Raw genomic sequence first — 14,416 nt, 5'->3', positions numbered from 1 at the left:
ATTGTTGCAGGAAAGTTTGACTTACTCTTGGGATTTTGGAATATATTGCTTGACTGAATAATAGTATGAAAAATGCTTCTTTTTGCTTGAGGTGTGTGTTCTTAAACTCTGATATGTTAGTTTTTTAGTAAGAAAATATGAAGAATGATTCTCTTTGTAAATGTAGTCCCTCAGCTCTATTTTAATTTACATGGAACTGAACCGTAAACTCAAAATATAAAAGCCAGACTGAGCCTCAGATTATTCCATCCACCCACTCATTTTATAGAGGAGATCCCAAACAGTAGAGACTTAGCCAAGATTACATAGCTAATTAGTGATGGGACTAGGCCACCGTGCTGTCTAACTTTTGCTGTAGAGCCGTTTACATGTGACTCAACTATAAGAGAACTTTTTGTAGTGGTTTGTTTCCAAAGCATGAAATTTCCAAAGCCTCTGTTTATTCCTTAAACAGAAATTGAAAGTAGAGTGCATTTGGCTCGTAGGAAAACTTCACTGAAAAAAGTTGTTATCCTTGCGTTTCATATTTATAGTGCTGCATGTGAGCTTAAGCCACACCTAGGTGAAGTGAAAAATTGGGTAGTAAACCAGGAAGTGTCTTTATGTAAACTATTTCGTCCTTTAAGAAAAGCCAAGTTCTGCAAAGAAAAGACCACAGTTCTATTTCTTAAACAAGCTTGTAAACAGTGTGGAAGTAACTATCTTCCTGATTTTCATTTTCTCATCCCACCTCCACTCTTAGTAAACAAACACAAAATCCCTGGTAGAGATTTGTTCCATTTAGAAAAAGAAAATTTTTTGTGACACTCAAGATTCAGTATTTTCTCCAGAACACCAAAAATCTGCAGTCTCTGGCCCATGAAACCCCATAAAAATAGTACCCATGTGGGGGAAATATAAATAACCTTCAGACAAAATCACAGAGTAATCGTTTTTCTGCTAATTTTTGAAAGAAAAGGAGGATGAGTGCTGTTGACAGCTGGAATTTCAGTCTGGTTTCTGCCCTCTCTGTCTTTGCTGATGACTAAAATGAAGTAAAAAGTCTGAAGGAAGCAAAAGGTACTCTATACCCTACAGGATGGAGGAATCATCCTGTATTTACTGTAGAAATCAGAAAAGTGAATTTTCAAAATTAGGGTACTATGTTGAGAATCTTGTTACCATGCTAATAACTTCCTTATTGTTTTTCCCTCACTAGATTTGAGTGTTGTGGGAGTGTTTTGGCAATTGTTCTGAAAGATTGAAAATGAAAAAAAAAGTCAATGTTCAAATGTCTTTTATTTCATATCATGAAACATATTTCGAAGTCTTTCTTTTGCTCTTTCCAGTCTTCTCCAATTGTTAAATGTCACTCATTGTAATTTTACTCTCATTCTTGAATTTTTACATAGTAATATTTTGTGTATTTTTTTACATTAAAATGTTGAAACTAATCTTAGAAAACTGTGGATTAGAGTATTTACTGACAAAGCATCAATGTAGTGATAGTAGCATTCTTATTGGTAAGAGAAGGTCCAAAATATCAGTTTAGAAAAACTATACACTTAACACAACAACTGCATTTTGCAGTCTGGTCTGAAATCTAGTAACTTCTGTGAATTTGAGCAAGTTACTTTGATCACCTCTGCTTAAAAAAAAAAAAAAGCAGATGCTGCATCCAAACTAAGCTTTTTCTGGATAAATTAAGAAGACAATTACCCACGTATTCCAGAGAGAAATGTCTTTTGTCCCTTGATGCTCCAAGGGTTATTAAAGTTTTACCTGCAGATAACCAAGACTTCCAGAAGTTACAAGTCATTTACTTCATTCACTGCAGCTAAGAGAGGCCTGTGCTGCTGCCTCGTAGGATTATTTCTTGCTGCATTTAACATGCATTAACAAGCGTTTGGAAGGAGTTGAATTTCTTCTAGAAAGCTGAGTTGGTTTCTTGAGATCCTATCCCAAAAAGCCTTGTATTTTCTTAATCCAGGTTTTGGATGTAGCTTCTCAAAGGCTTTCTTCAGGAGCAAGTTCTACCAAGTCATTGAGACCTTTTTATTGGACAAAAAAATGTAAAGGATTAGTGCACAAAGAGGAAGAGGATAGTTTTTTCTTTTTTATTTTAAATTAACTGTATTTTCCTGTGTCCTTTTTAATTGCATTTTAAGTGTGTCTCTGTGTTTCTCTCTGGCAGCCAGTGCCTCTGTCATTCCACGTTATTTATTGGTAGAACTTAGCTTTCTGATGTTAAAATAAAGGGAGGATATGAGGGGGAAGTCAGGGAGAAGACTCTTAGTTAAAACTTTCTCATCACAGAAATTTTATTTTGGTACTATTAACATTATTTAACATCCAGATAAGCAACCTCTATCTGAGGAAGTTTACAGAAAGAGCAACAAGATTCCAGACAGTTAAACTTTATTACTCTGCCTGAAACATTAAGTAGCGGTTTAGAAAAATAGTTTTTCATCCCCTCTCCCTCTTGATGTTTATTGTGTGGGAGAGGACCTTTTCTCCTGACAGGCATATTATTTTTCTTAGGGCAGGTGAACTTAGTTATGCTAGGCCCCTTTTGCATTTGGTTATATTTATTCCTTTTCCCCTCATCTCTCTTCGTCTCATACCTACTTTCTGTCTCTCCCTCCATCTCTTCCCTAGCCCCTCACCTCTTTCCCCTTAGCCATTTCTTCCTACCCATGCCTAACCTTTCCTTTTCTTTCCTGTCTCTCTCCTACCCACTCTCTACCCATCCCCAGTCAATTTCATTCCTCTCCTTTCTCACCTTTCCTCTCTTCCTTGCTCGCTGCCATCTCCCTCCTTCCCTTCCCTTTCTTCTCACCCTTCCCCATCCTTCTCACTCCTCCTCACCCCCTCCCTCCTTTCTCCTCCCCTTCCTCCTCTCCCCTGCTTCCTACACCTCCAGTCACTTACAATTCTGTATCCTATGGGATCAGATCTTGACTTCTTTGAGGTGTTCAGCAAAGGAGATAAATTTTGCCTACTCTGATTGCTTTGATGTTATAGACAGAGAATTCTCTAGGTGACATAGAAACACTCTCTCAATCAAATAATGCACTAATAATTTATTTAGACCAGAAAGATACATACCCACCAAAATGTGCATATTATTTGTTGATGATGGAAATTATGGGCCATTTTTGTGTTCTCTGTGCTTCTGTATTTTTCATATTTTCTAAAGTTTGTTATAAATGCTGTTGTTTTTTTTTAAAATCAGTCTTTCTTTGCTTGACCCCAATAATCCTTATTTAAAGAAAGTAAAAACCAAAAAAAAAAGGAACCAAATTTGATCCTCTGCTGAATGTGAATTTGCCGTTTTAATGTCAGTCTTCCTTTCAACTTTCAAAATGGTGGCCCCTTGATTGCAGCATGAAGCCTTCAGCTTTTGGAGCTAACATATCAGATAATGGATTTTAAAAACTATCTCACAAGTTAGGTTTAAATTCATAAGTCCTGTAAGACCTTTTGTGCCTTTCTCTACTTTTCCTAGAATTTAGTTCATATTTTGTTTTATTGGTAATATTTCTGTAATGGGAGGGTGGTCAGTATAACAGACTTAGCAATTTACATACAGATTTGTTTTCAGTCCTGAGGGATAGAGGGGACTGACATTCATGAGCAGGTATTCTATTATTGTTACACCTCATTTTTATGCCTGTCTATTTTCCTTGCTACCGTTGGTTATTAAAGGCTTAAAATTCATACTGTACTAGGCCATGGTACCAACTTGCTCAATTAAATGTTAAAATTCCAAATTCAGATTCAAATTTGACCAAAAGGGAAAAAAAAAAATCCAGACTGTTTGCTTCTCAATTGGCTAGCTGAGGTGTGGAAGGTGGATAATGTTAGAATAGATGAAGTTCTCTAGACAGAGTTATGCATTTCCTAGCTATAGTGTACTTGTTTCAGAAAGGGTTAAATGGTGTCGTTAGTAAATGGTTTTCTAGCTGCAGGGGTTTTTGAGAAGAGATCTAGGAATTCTACAGTTAATTGGATTCTTCAGGCATGGACTTATGGTCATTGAAAAAATTTGAGTGAGTGAAATTCTCTCGCTTTGCTCCTAGATATAGTTCATACAGTGTTTTATTATTTTTTAAGGATTTTATGCCTATTTGTGCTGGTTGAACATTTTATATGATAAACATGACATTTTAAAAGATTTTACACAGTATATTCCCTTGCTTTGCCCTTCTCCCGATTTTTTTTTTTCTTCTTCCCTCATTTCCCCAAGTCTGCATCACTGCTGCTTTTTCTCATTTTTCCCCATCTTGTGAGCAAAGTTTTAACAGTATGTAGAAAGTTAACTGCCTGGAGTCTTTTAAATATAAGTAACACGCAACCAGTAATAAGCTGTCGGTTGTTGTTGTTTTTTATTTTTTTTTTTGCTGCCTGCAAAGAAACATAAACACAGCGCTCATTTCTGGCAGGTTTTTACTGTCAGAGTTTCTCCTATTATATTTATCTTACAATTTGCCAGGGGGTGAAGTTATTAAGTTTTAGCAGCAGCCATCGATCAAGTTCACAAGTTAACACGATAAAGGCTCTGTGCCGCTCCGATCCGGGGAAATGATGATCCTCACTCGGTAATTAACTAAATGAGAAAGTTAAATCTTACTTGAGAGCTGGGAGAGATGAAAGAGAGGTGTTTGTCAGTTTCTCAGTGGAAATTAGAAGCAGTTTTCTGCAATTCCCTAAGCTGCTGCTCTGTCATATTTTACATAAGCACTGGGAAAACGTCTTGTAATTAGTGCTGTCATGGAGGATTTTTTTTTTTTTTTTTTTTTTTTTGCTGAAGGATGTTGGAATAATTCATTAGATTATCAAGAAAGGCTTGTGTCCTGAAATGATTAGCACAGTGAAATTTAAACCATTAACGATAACAAGTTTAGAGCTTGCTGCAGTGCAGAGGCACCCGGGGTATGTCTGTGCCTATTTCAATCATTTCTTATAATTAAACATTATGTCCTTTTTCCCCCTCATCACTAAGACCCATCCAAAAATCCTTTTAAGGTGGCACTATCTACATCAGTGGGTTTACCAGCCTTGGAGGTGTGCGTAGTTAGTAGCTATAATAATGCAGCAATAAATTAAACTGCTGTGAGCTTCTTGGTTTAGAACAAAAGAACCTATCACCCTGAAAGCTATGAAGTTCCATGAGAGAACCTACTGCAGAAACAAGAGCCCCTGTTTGAAACTTAAAAATGTTAAGTGACTATCCTATCCCTTTAATTTCCTCAGAAATCCGGAAATAATAGAAATGGCTTTGTTGTGGCTTTGGTAAAATTTTTTATATGACTTTTCCTATAATTAAGAGGGGAAAAAAAGATTGCTAAGTGTCCAGTCTTTAATCATTTATACTGGGGCATTTTTGAGTTCATTTTCTGGTGAGTTTTATTTAAAAGAATTGGAGTGATTGCAAGCTTTTCTTGTTGGTTATTAGAAACTAGTCAAATTCATAATGTGAACTTTCCTTCTGCTGACAAATCTGCCCCTTCCTGTCTTCCATGTTCACTAATCAGATCTGACATATTTATGAGTTCACCCAATATGTAATCATATTTAGTAGAAGCTGTTAAAATATTAATGCAATAATCCTACTGAGAAATGTGATGTTTACTCCTGTTGAAATGTTTGTCCCATTCTGTACCTATAGCCACCATTTTCTTTTCATTTGCACTCTTACCCCTTGCCCCAAAAGATAGTAGACTACTACTTTGGTCACTGAAAGATATAGAGATTTTTTTTTAAGTGAAAATGTTAAAAGTGATGATTCTACTTTTGAGCATTCGTTATCTTTTACTCTGCATGTTCAATTTATGGCCAGATTCTCTCCATTTCTCTTGAAACTCTCTTGTTAAAAGATGCTCAAGTGCCAGAGAGCTCTACTGAGCCTTCTAAGGGTCCCTTTCTGTTTTCTACCCTAGCTCTTTGTAAATTCTAGAACTGTTCTGGATCTCTCTGTTGTCACCATCTCCATCATTAGGTATACTTACTTATTCTTTCAGTCCTAATCAAAATGTAGACGATATCATTTCCTCTTAATATAACCAAGACAGTATTGACTTTTTTAAGAGCTGTTTTTACAGAGAAATCAAGGGAAAACAGTAAGAAAAAGAACTTTAAAACCAATGTTTTTATATCCTTATTTAACTAACGCCTGGCAATAGCCAATAGAGAATAGTATAGACCTTTAAAAAAAAAAAAAATCCCCCCCTCCACGCCATCCCCTGCAGAACTCTTGAATTTGTTTTATTTTTATCTTGTTTCTTCTGGCCACAAGGAGCAAGAACCCTGGTTTTGTCCCTATCCAGGTTGATGTACCAGATTAAATATTTGAAGGATTGGCCCTACTGAAGAAGTAAATCACTATACTGAAGTAAATGTGTATTATAACCCAGATTTATAATTCTCAACAGGGCTTTTCTCCTTCTTCCTCTCTTGTAAGGGTAAAATAGCTTTCTTCTAAGCACTTCCTAATCTGCCTTTTCTAACGTTAGCCATGACTGCTTCTTGCCTTGACTATGTTATCAGCTCTAATTGGTCTTCCTTCCTCTTCTTTCAACTTCCTCTTCCTATTCTCTCCCCACTGCCCCAGATGCCCCACTCCCTTCTCTGTGTGGTACCTAGTGTGAGTATTTCTAAAGGGTAAATCAGATGATGCCATATTTAACTACCTCAAAACTGCCAGGGGCTCTCCTTTACACTTAACAAGAAGTCCAAACTCTTTACTGTGACCCAGAAGTACCTATATGATCTGGCCCCAGGTCACCTCACTAACCTCATTTCCCACCACTTTCTTCCTCATTCAGTTTGCCCCATCCATAACATCTGCCTTTCTTTCTTTCTTTTGAACACACCATTGACTTGTTCTTCCTTCTGTCTGGGAGGTTTTTTCCCTACATCTTCATAAGGCTTGACTCTGATCTTTCAGATTATAGTTCAGACATTACCTACTCCAGTGTCATTGCATAAACACCTCAGTTAGGGTATTTTTTGTTACCTTGTTTTGTTTTCTTCACAATACTAACTGGTTTCAAGATTAAAATATTTATTACATATTCTCCCTCTACTTCTTGCCAGAGAAAGTAAAGAAAAATTTTGTCTACCTATTCACTGGTTTCGCTAGCACCTAGAAAAGTGCCCAGCACAGACTAGTCACCCAATAAATGGTTGTTAAAATTATGGTTATTGAGGGGTAAAGGAGGAAAGGGATAAATTGCAAGATTGAGATTGATACATGCACACCACTATATATAAAATAGATTACTAATAAGGACCTAACCATATAGCACAGGGAACTCTAGTCAATACTCTGTAATATATGGGGAATATGTGGGGGGAAAATCTAAAAAAAAGTGTGTGTGTGTATGTATAGCAGATTCACTTTGGTATGCACTTGAAACTAACACAACATTATAAATCAACTATACCCCAGTAAAAATTAGATAACGCAGGGCGGCACAGGGTGGGCCAGCCTAGGCCGAGCCGTCACTGTGATCCCACCAGGGTAGCTGTGTGTCCTCTCCCTGTGTGTGAGGTAGGGGTTTATGTGGGATGGGTCTGCCTCAAGTAAGAGCAGACTGATAAGTCTCGTGGGCCGATTATGTCCACACCCCAGTTCAAGCTGGCTGGGTGGGATATAGAGAGTCCAGGCAGTGCCCTTCTATCTGAGGTTTATCCCAAGCCCTTCAGATGTGTGTCTTACCTCCTGGGTGTATATCTGAGCAGACACAGGTCTGTACCTGACCTGAGAGCAGAAGGTCAAGTGGACAGAAGAAGCAGTGAGAAGATGATGGCCTGGCAGGGCTCTGATGCCTCCGGGCAGGGCCAGCTGCTACACTGTCATTGCAGAGCCCCAGCCCAGAGATCGGTGAGGAGCTGCTTGTTGGGGACACGCGATCCATCTGCCCAAGTGAGGGGCCCATGCACCATACTGCCTCCGAGGGCCAGCATAGGCTCCTGTTGAATGTGGCCACTGAGGGTTCCCCAGAGTCAGGGCCCAGAGGTAAACAGGAAAGGCCTTGGGCTGGGACACCACCCAGGCTACTCCCCAGCATCCTGACCTGGGCTCACAGAGAGCATAACACATCTACTGCCACGTAGAACACTGTATCTGCCTTCCCCTGAGTCAGCTGGAAGACCTGGAGTCCACTGAGGCAGAGCCTGAAGCTCCGGCAGGAGACCCACTGGGCAGACAGTGATTTCCCACTCGGACGGGGAAAACCCAGCTGCTCCTGCAGGAGACCAAAGCCAGGTCAGAATTCATCACTCCTGGGTGCAAAACAGGCTCTTCAACCACCATCGCTGTTGGTTCCTGATCTACACCATGAACTGGCTACCCCACCCAAAATTGACTTTCCTTCCTCAATCTTTGTGTTTGATGTGTTGTGGTTTTATCTTTTTCTTCCCCATTATTTATGGCATTCTGTTCTTTATGTTTTAAGTGTAAAGTAATAAAATTTAAACATTTTGTTTGTTTGTTTGTTTTTAAAGGTTGTTGATTGATTGATAACTCTAAAGTTCCAGCCTTAGTCAAAATTCTTGTCCTATCCCTCTTAGGCTATAGCCTGAACCCAAGCACAACTGTTGCCCACTTTATTCTTATATTCATTCATTCATCATCTTAACCATTATATCCCTCCCTCACTCCACCCCCCCACCCAGGGTTTCAATACCAGAATCTTTCCTTGGAGCCCTTCTGAAGACCAAACAGAATCCTTAAATATCATTTGCACCTCTCTAGTCGTCAGTGTTATCCTCTTTATCTAGTCCTTGCACCCGCAATTCCAAATGTTGTCCTATATCTGGAACATTTTCTTTTCTCTACTTAATATATACCCTTCCTTGTGGTTTACATGCAAACAGGGTTTACATGCAAACTAAAAACATGTCATCTTACCACTAAGTTCAGCCAGTCTGTGCTGTATCTTCCAGCATACACACAGTGCAGTTAGCAAAGTCAGCACACTTAATGTTGCCGAGGCGGTGGTTAGGCTAGTTGGTATCTGCAAGTGTGTATTTTTCCTTCCTGGCCCAGGCAGAAGCTTCAGAGAAATTCATGGTAATTTTGAAAGTGATGCTTTAATATATTTTCAGGGAAGGAAATGTCAGCCCTTGGCCTTTAAGGACTAAGCTGAGAACAGTCGTATAAATACTTAAGTCCTTTCATTTTGTGTGCTTGTCACCTGACAGCTTCTTTCTTTCTTTCTTTTGGAGATAACTGTTCATTGTAAACAGAATAACAGAACAGGAGATGTGCAGGGTTGGCAGAAAGTTAGTGTTACCATTAAACTGAGGTTGTTTGTCAGCTTTCCTAGACATTTGAACAGTAGTGGTTGAGTCATCAGGCTTTTGCTGGGAAAGCCAAATCAATTCTATTGCCACAAGTAACCATTACCCTCTCTCCCACTCTAATATACAACCTTTTGATTTTTTAATAATTGAACTTTTTCACTGTACCCTTGTGGATTTTCTGAGGTTCCCAAATTGAGATTTTGCTGCATTTACTTTAGGCATTAGTAGAAAAATCTGTAAGGGAGAGTGATAGAGAGAGGAGACTTGATAACAAAGACCTTTATCTCCAGAATTCTCTACAAATATAATACCTTCGTTATGAATTAAGTTAATATTACAATGGCATTTATCCTTAGGAATACCCTATACTTAGAAGTTTTAAAAGTCTATTTTCATTTTAAATATACAGTTTGATGAATTTTGGTGAATGTATACACCTGTGTAACAGTCAATCAATAGAACGTTTTCATTCCATCCAAAACTTTACTGGTGCCCTTACCCAGTCAACCCCATCCCCATATCCACTCCCAAACAACCTCTGTTCTATTTTTATCATTATAAATTAGGTTTGTTATTCCTAGAATTTCATATAAGTAGAATCATAAAGTATATTCTCTTTTTGTGTCTGATTTTCTTTCATTCAGCATGTTTTTGAGATACATCCTTGTCATTTGGTATATCTGTAGTTTGCTCCTTTTATCATTGAGTACTGTTCCTTTGCCCCCTTCATGGATCACAGCCTTGTCCTGATGAAGGGGCTTGCATAACTCAGTGAAACTACGAGCCACGCCATGCAGGGACACCCGAGACTGATGGGTCACAGTGAAGAGTTCTGACAAAACATGGTCCCCTGGAGGAGAAAATGGCAACCCACTCCAGTATTCTTGCCTGGAGAACCCCATGGACAGCACAAAAAGGCAAAAAGATATGACACCAGAAGATGAGCCCCCCAGGAAAGGTGTCCAGTATGTTACTGGGGAAGAGCAGAGGGCAATTATTAATAGCTCCAGAAAGAATGAAGTGGCTGGATGAAAACGGAAATGATGCTCAGTTGTGGATGTATCTGGTGATGGATGTATCTGGTGGTAAGAGTAAAGTCCGATGCTATAAAGAGCAATATTGCAAAGGAATCTGGAATGTTAGGTCCATGAATCAAGGTAAATTGGACATGGTCAAGCAGGAGATGGCTAGATTGAACACTGACATCTTTAGGAATCAGTGAACTATAATGAAAGCTGAGTGCCAAAGAATTGATGCTTTTAAACTGTGGTTTTGGAGAAGATGCGTGAGAGTCCCTTGGACTGCAAGGAGATCAAACTAGTCAATCCTAAAGGAAATCAGTTCTGAATATTAATTGAAAGGATTGATGCTGAAGCTGAAGCTTCAATACTTTGGCCACCTGATGCAAAGAACTGACTCATTAGAAAAGACCCTGATGCTGGGAAAGATTGAAGGCAGGAGGAGAAGGGGACAACAGAGGATAAGATGGTTGAATGGCATCACTGACTCAATGGACATGGGTTTGAGCACGCTCTGGGAGTTGGTGACAGACAGGGAAGCCTGGCATGCTGCAGTCCATGGAGTCACAAAGAGTCGGACACGACTGAGCAACTGAACTGAATTGAACTGAACTATAATAGATGGGAATGGGCAAATGTAATTCAGATGACCATTATATCTATTACTGTGGGCAAGAATCCCTTAGAAGAAATGGAGTAACCCTCATAGTCAACACAAGAGTCTGAAATGTAGTACTTGGGTGCAGCCACAAAAACAACAGAATGATCTCAGAGTTGTTTCCAAGGCAAACCATTCAACATTATAGTAATCCTCAAGTCTGTACCCCAACCACTGATGCTGAAGAAACTGAAGCTGACTAATTCTATGAAGACATAGAACACTGTCTAAAATGAACACCAAAAAAAATAAGATGTCCTTTTGATCCCAGGGGATTGGAATGCAAAAGTAGAAAGTCAAGAGATACCCAGAGTAACAGGCAAGTTAGGCCTTAGAGTACAAAATGAAGCAGGGCAAAGGCCAACAGAGTTTTGTTAAGAGAACGTACTGGTCAGAGCAAATACCCTCTTCCAACAACACAAGAGATGACTCTACACATGGACATCAGTAGTGTCAGTACCAAAATCAGAATCAGTACCAAAATCAGAATGATTATATTCTTTGCAGCTGAAGATGGAGAAGCTCTATACAGTCAGCAAAAACAAGACCTGGAGCTGACTCTGACTCAGATTGTGAGCTCCTTACTGCAGAATTCAGGCTTAAATTGAAGGAAGTTGGGAAAACCACTAAGCCTTTCAGGTATGACCTAAATTAAATCCTTTATGATTATACAATGGAGGTGATGAATAGATTCATGGGATTAGATGTGGTAGAGAGAGTGCCTGAAGAACTGTGGACGAAGGTTCATAATATTGTACAGGAGACAGTGACCAAAACTATCCGAGACAAAAAGAAGTGCAAGAAAGCAAAGTGGTTGTCTCAGGAGGCTTTACAAATAGCTGAGGAAAGTAGAAAAGCAAAAGGCAAGGGAGAAAGGTAAAGATACACCCAACTGAATGCAGAGTTCCAGAGAGTAGCAGAGAGAGATAAGAAGGACTTCTTAAATGAATAATGCAAAGAAATAGAGGAAAACAGTAGAATCGGAAAGACTAGAGATCTCTTTGAGAACATTGGAGGTATCAAGGGAACATTTCATGCAAGGATGGGCATGATAAAGATAGAAACGGTAAGGACCTAACAGAGGCAGAAGACGTTAAGAAGAGGTGGCAAGAGTACACAGAAGAACTATACAGAAAAGGTCTTAATGGCTCAGATAACCACAATTGTGTGGTCACTTACCTAGAACTGGACATCCTGTATTGTGAAGTCAAGTGGGCTGTGGGAAGCATTACAATGAGCAAAGCTAATGGAGATGACAGATTTCTAGCTGAGCTATTTAAGATCCTAAGAGATGATGCCGTTGAAGCGTTGTACTTAATATGTCAACAACTTTGGAAAACTCAGCAGTGGCCACAGGACTGGAAAAGGTCAGTTTTCATTCCAATCCCAAAGAAGGGCATTGCCAGAGAATGTTCAAACTACCACACAATTGTTCTCATTTCACATGCTAGCAATGTCATGCTGAAAATTCTTCAAGCTAGGCTTCTTCAGTATGTTAACCGAGAACTTCCAGATATTCAAGCTGGATTTAGAAAAGGCAGAGGAACCAAAGATCAAATTTCCAACATCTGTTGGATCATAGAAAAAGCAAGGGAATTCCAGAAAAACGTCTGCTTCTGTTTCATTTACTGCGCTAAAGCCTTTGACTGTGTGGATCACAACAAACTGGAAAATTCTTAAAGAGATGGGGATACCAGACCACCTTACCTGCCTTCTGAGAAACCTGTATGCAGGTCAAGAAGCAAGAGTTAGAACCACTCTTTGCCACATCAACTGTGAGAATGAAGACCACTCTCAGCAGTCAGACTGTCGACATCCCAGAAAATGTCGACATTACCTTGAAGGGATGGACAGTTATTGTGAAGGGCCCCAGAGACACCCTGTGGAGGGACTTCAGTCACATCAGTGTAGAACTCAGCCTCCTTGGAAAGAAAAAGAAGAGGCTTCATGTTGACAAATGGTGGGGAAACAGGAACTGGCCACTGTCGCACAATCTGTAGTCACGTACAGAATGTGATCAAGGGTGTTACATTGGTCTTCCGTTACAAGATGAGGTCAGTGTATGCCTACTTCCCCATCAACGTTGTTATTCAGGAGAATGGTTCTCTTTTGGAAATCCGAAATTTTGGGGATGAAAAATACATATGCAGGGTTCGAATGAGGCCAGGGGTTGCCTGTTCAGTATCTTAAGCCCAGAAAGATGAGTTGATTCTTGAAGGAAATGATATTGAACTTGTGTCAAATTCAGCTACTTTGATTCAGCAAGCCACCACAGTTAAAAACAAGGATATCAGAAAATTTTTGGATGGTATCTATGTTTCTGAAAAAGGAACAGTTCAGCAGGCTGATTGAAAAGATCTCAGTGATCCTGCTGCAGAAACCACAAGATGGAAGATGGTTCTGTGGACTCAGTTGTGATATTTTAAAGAGGCAATAAAAACTCTTGATTTGGGGCGGCGGGGGGGGGGGGGAAGAGTTAGAACCAGACATGGAACAACTGACTGGTTCCAAATTAGGAAAGGAGGACATTAAGACTGTTTATTGTCACCCTACTTATTTAACTTATATGCAAAGTACATCATGTGAAATGCCAGGCTGGATGAAACTCAAGCTAGAATCAAGATTGACAGGAGAAATAGCAATAACTTCAGATATGCAGATGACACCACCCTAATGGCAGAAAGTGAAGAGTACCTAAAGAGCCTCTTGATGAAGGTGAAAAAGGAGAGTGAAAAAGCAGGCTTAAAACTCTACATTGAGAAAACTGGCATCCAGTCCCATCACTTTCTGACAAATAGATGGGAAAACAATGGAAATAGGGACAGACTTTTGTTTTCTTGGGCTTCAAAATCACTGCAGACAGTGACTACAACTATGAAATTAAAAGACGCTTGCTCCTTGGAAGAAAAGCTGTGAGAAACCTAGACAGCGTATTAAAAAGCAGAGACATTACTTTGCTGACAAAGGTCCGTATCATCAAATTTATGGTTTTTCCAGTAGTCATGTACAGATGTGAGAGTTGGACCCGAAGAAGGCAGAACATTGAAGAATTGATACTTTTAAACTGTGGTATTGGAGAAGACTCTTGAGAGTCCCTTGGACAGCGAGGAGATCAAACCAGTCAGTCCTAAAGGAATCAACCCTGAATATTCATTGGAAGGACCGATGCTAAAGCTGATGCAAAGAGCCGACTCATTGGAAAAGACCCTGATGCTGGGATAGGTTGAAGGCAGGAGGAGAAGGGGACAACAGAGGATGAGCTGGTTGGATGGCATCACTGATTCAATGGACATGAGTTTGAACAAACTCCAGGAGATAGTGAAGGACAGGGAAGCTTGGCATGCTCCAGTTCATGGGGTTGCAAAGAGTTGGGCACAACTGAGCAACTGAACAACAGCAACACATATGTTGTCAGATTTATTCCTGAGAATTACATGTTTTTTAATGC

General features: G+C 39.5%; 1 protein-coding gene and 1 pseudogene across 10 annotated transcripts in view; both read left to right on the top strand.

The window, feature by feature from the left end:
* The window catches only part of BTRC (beta-transducin repeat containing E3 ubiquitin protein ligase), a 168,332-nt gene that overhangs the window by 126,534 nt on the left and 27,382 nt on the right, over positions 1-14,416 (top strand). The gene's annotated exons all lie outside the window — the stretch shown is intronic.
* LOC122446013 lies at positions 12,673-13,419 on the top strand (annotated as a pseudogene).

This window comes from Cervus canadensis, chromosome 8, assembly GCF_019320065.1.
Source record: "Cervus canadensis isolate Bull #8, Minnesota chromosome 8, ASM1932006v1, whole genome shotgun sequence".
NCBI lineage: Eukaryota > Metazoa > Chordata > Mammalia > Artiodactyla > Cervidae > Cervus > Cervus canadensis.
This window is presented reverse-complemented; position numbering and strand designations above follow the sequence as displayed.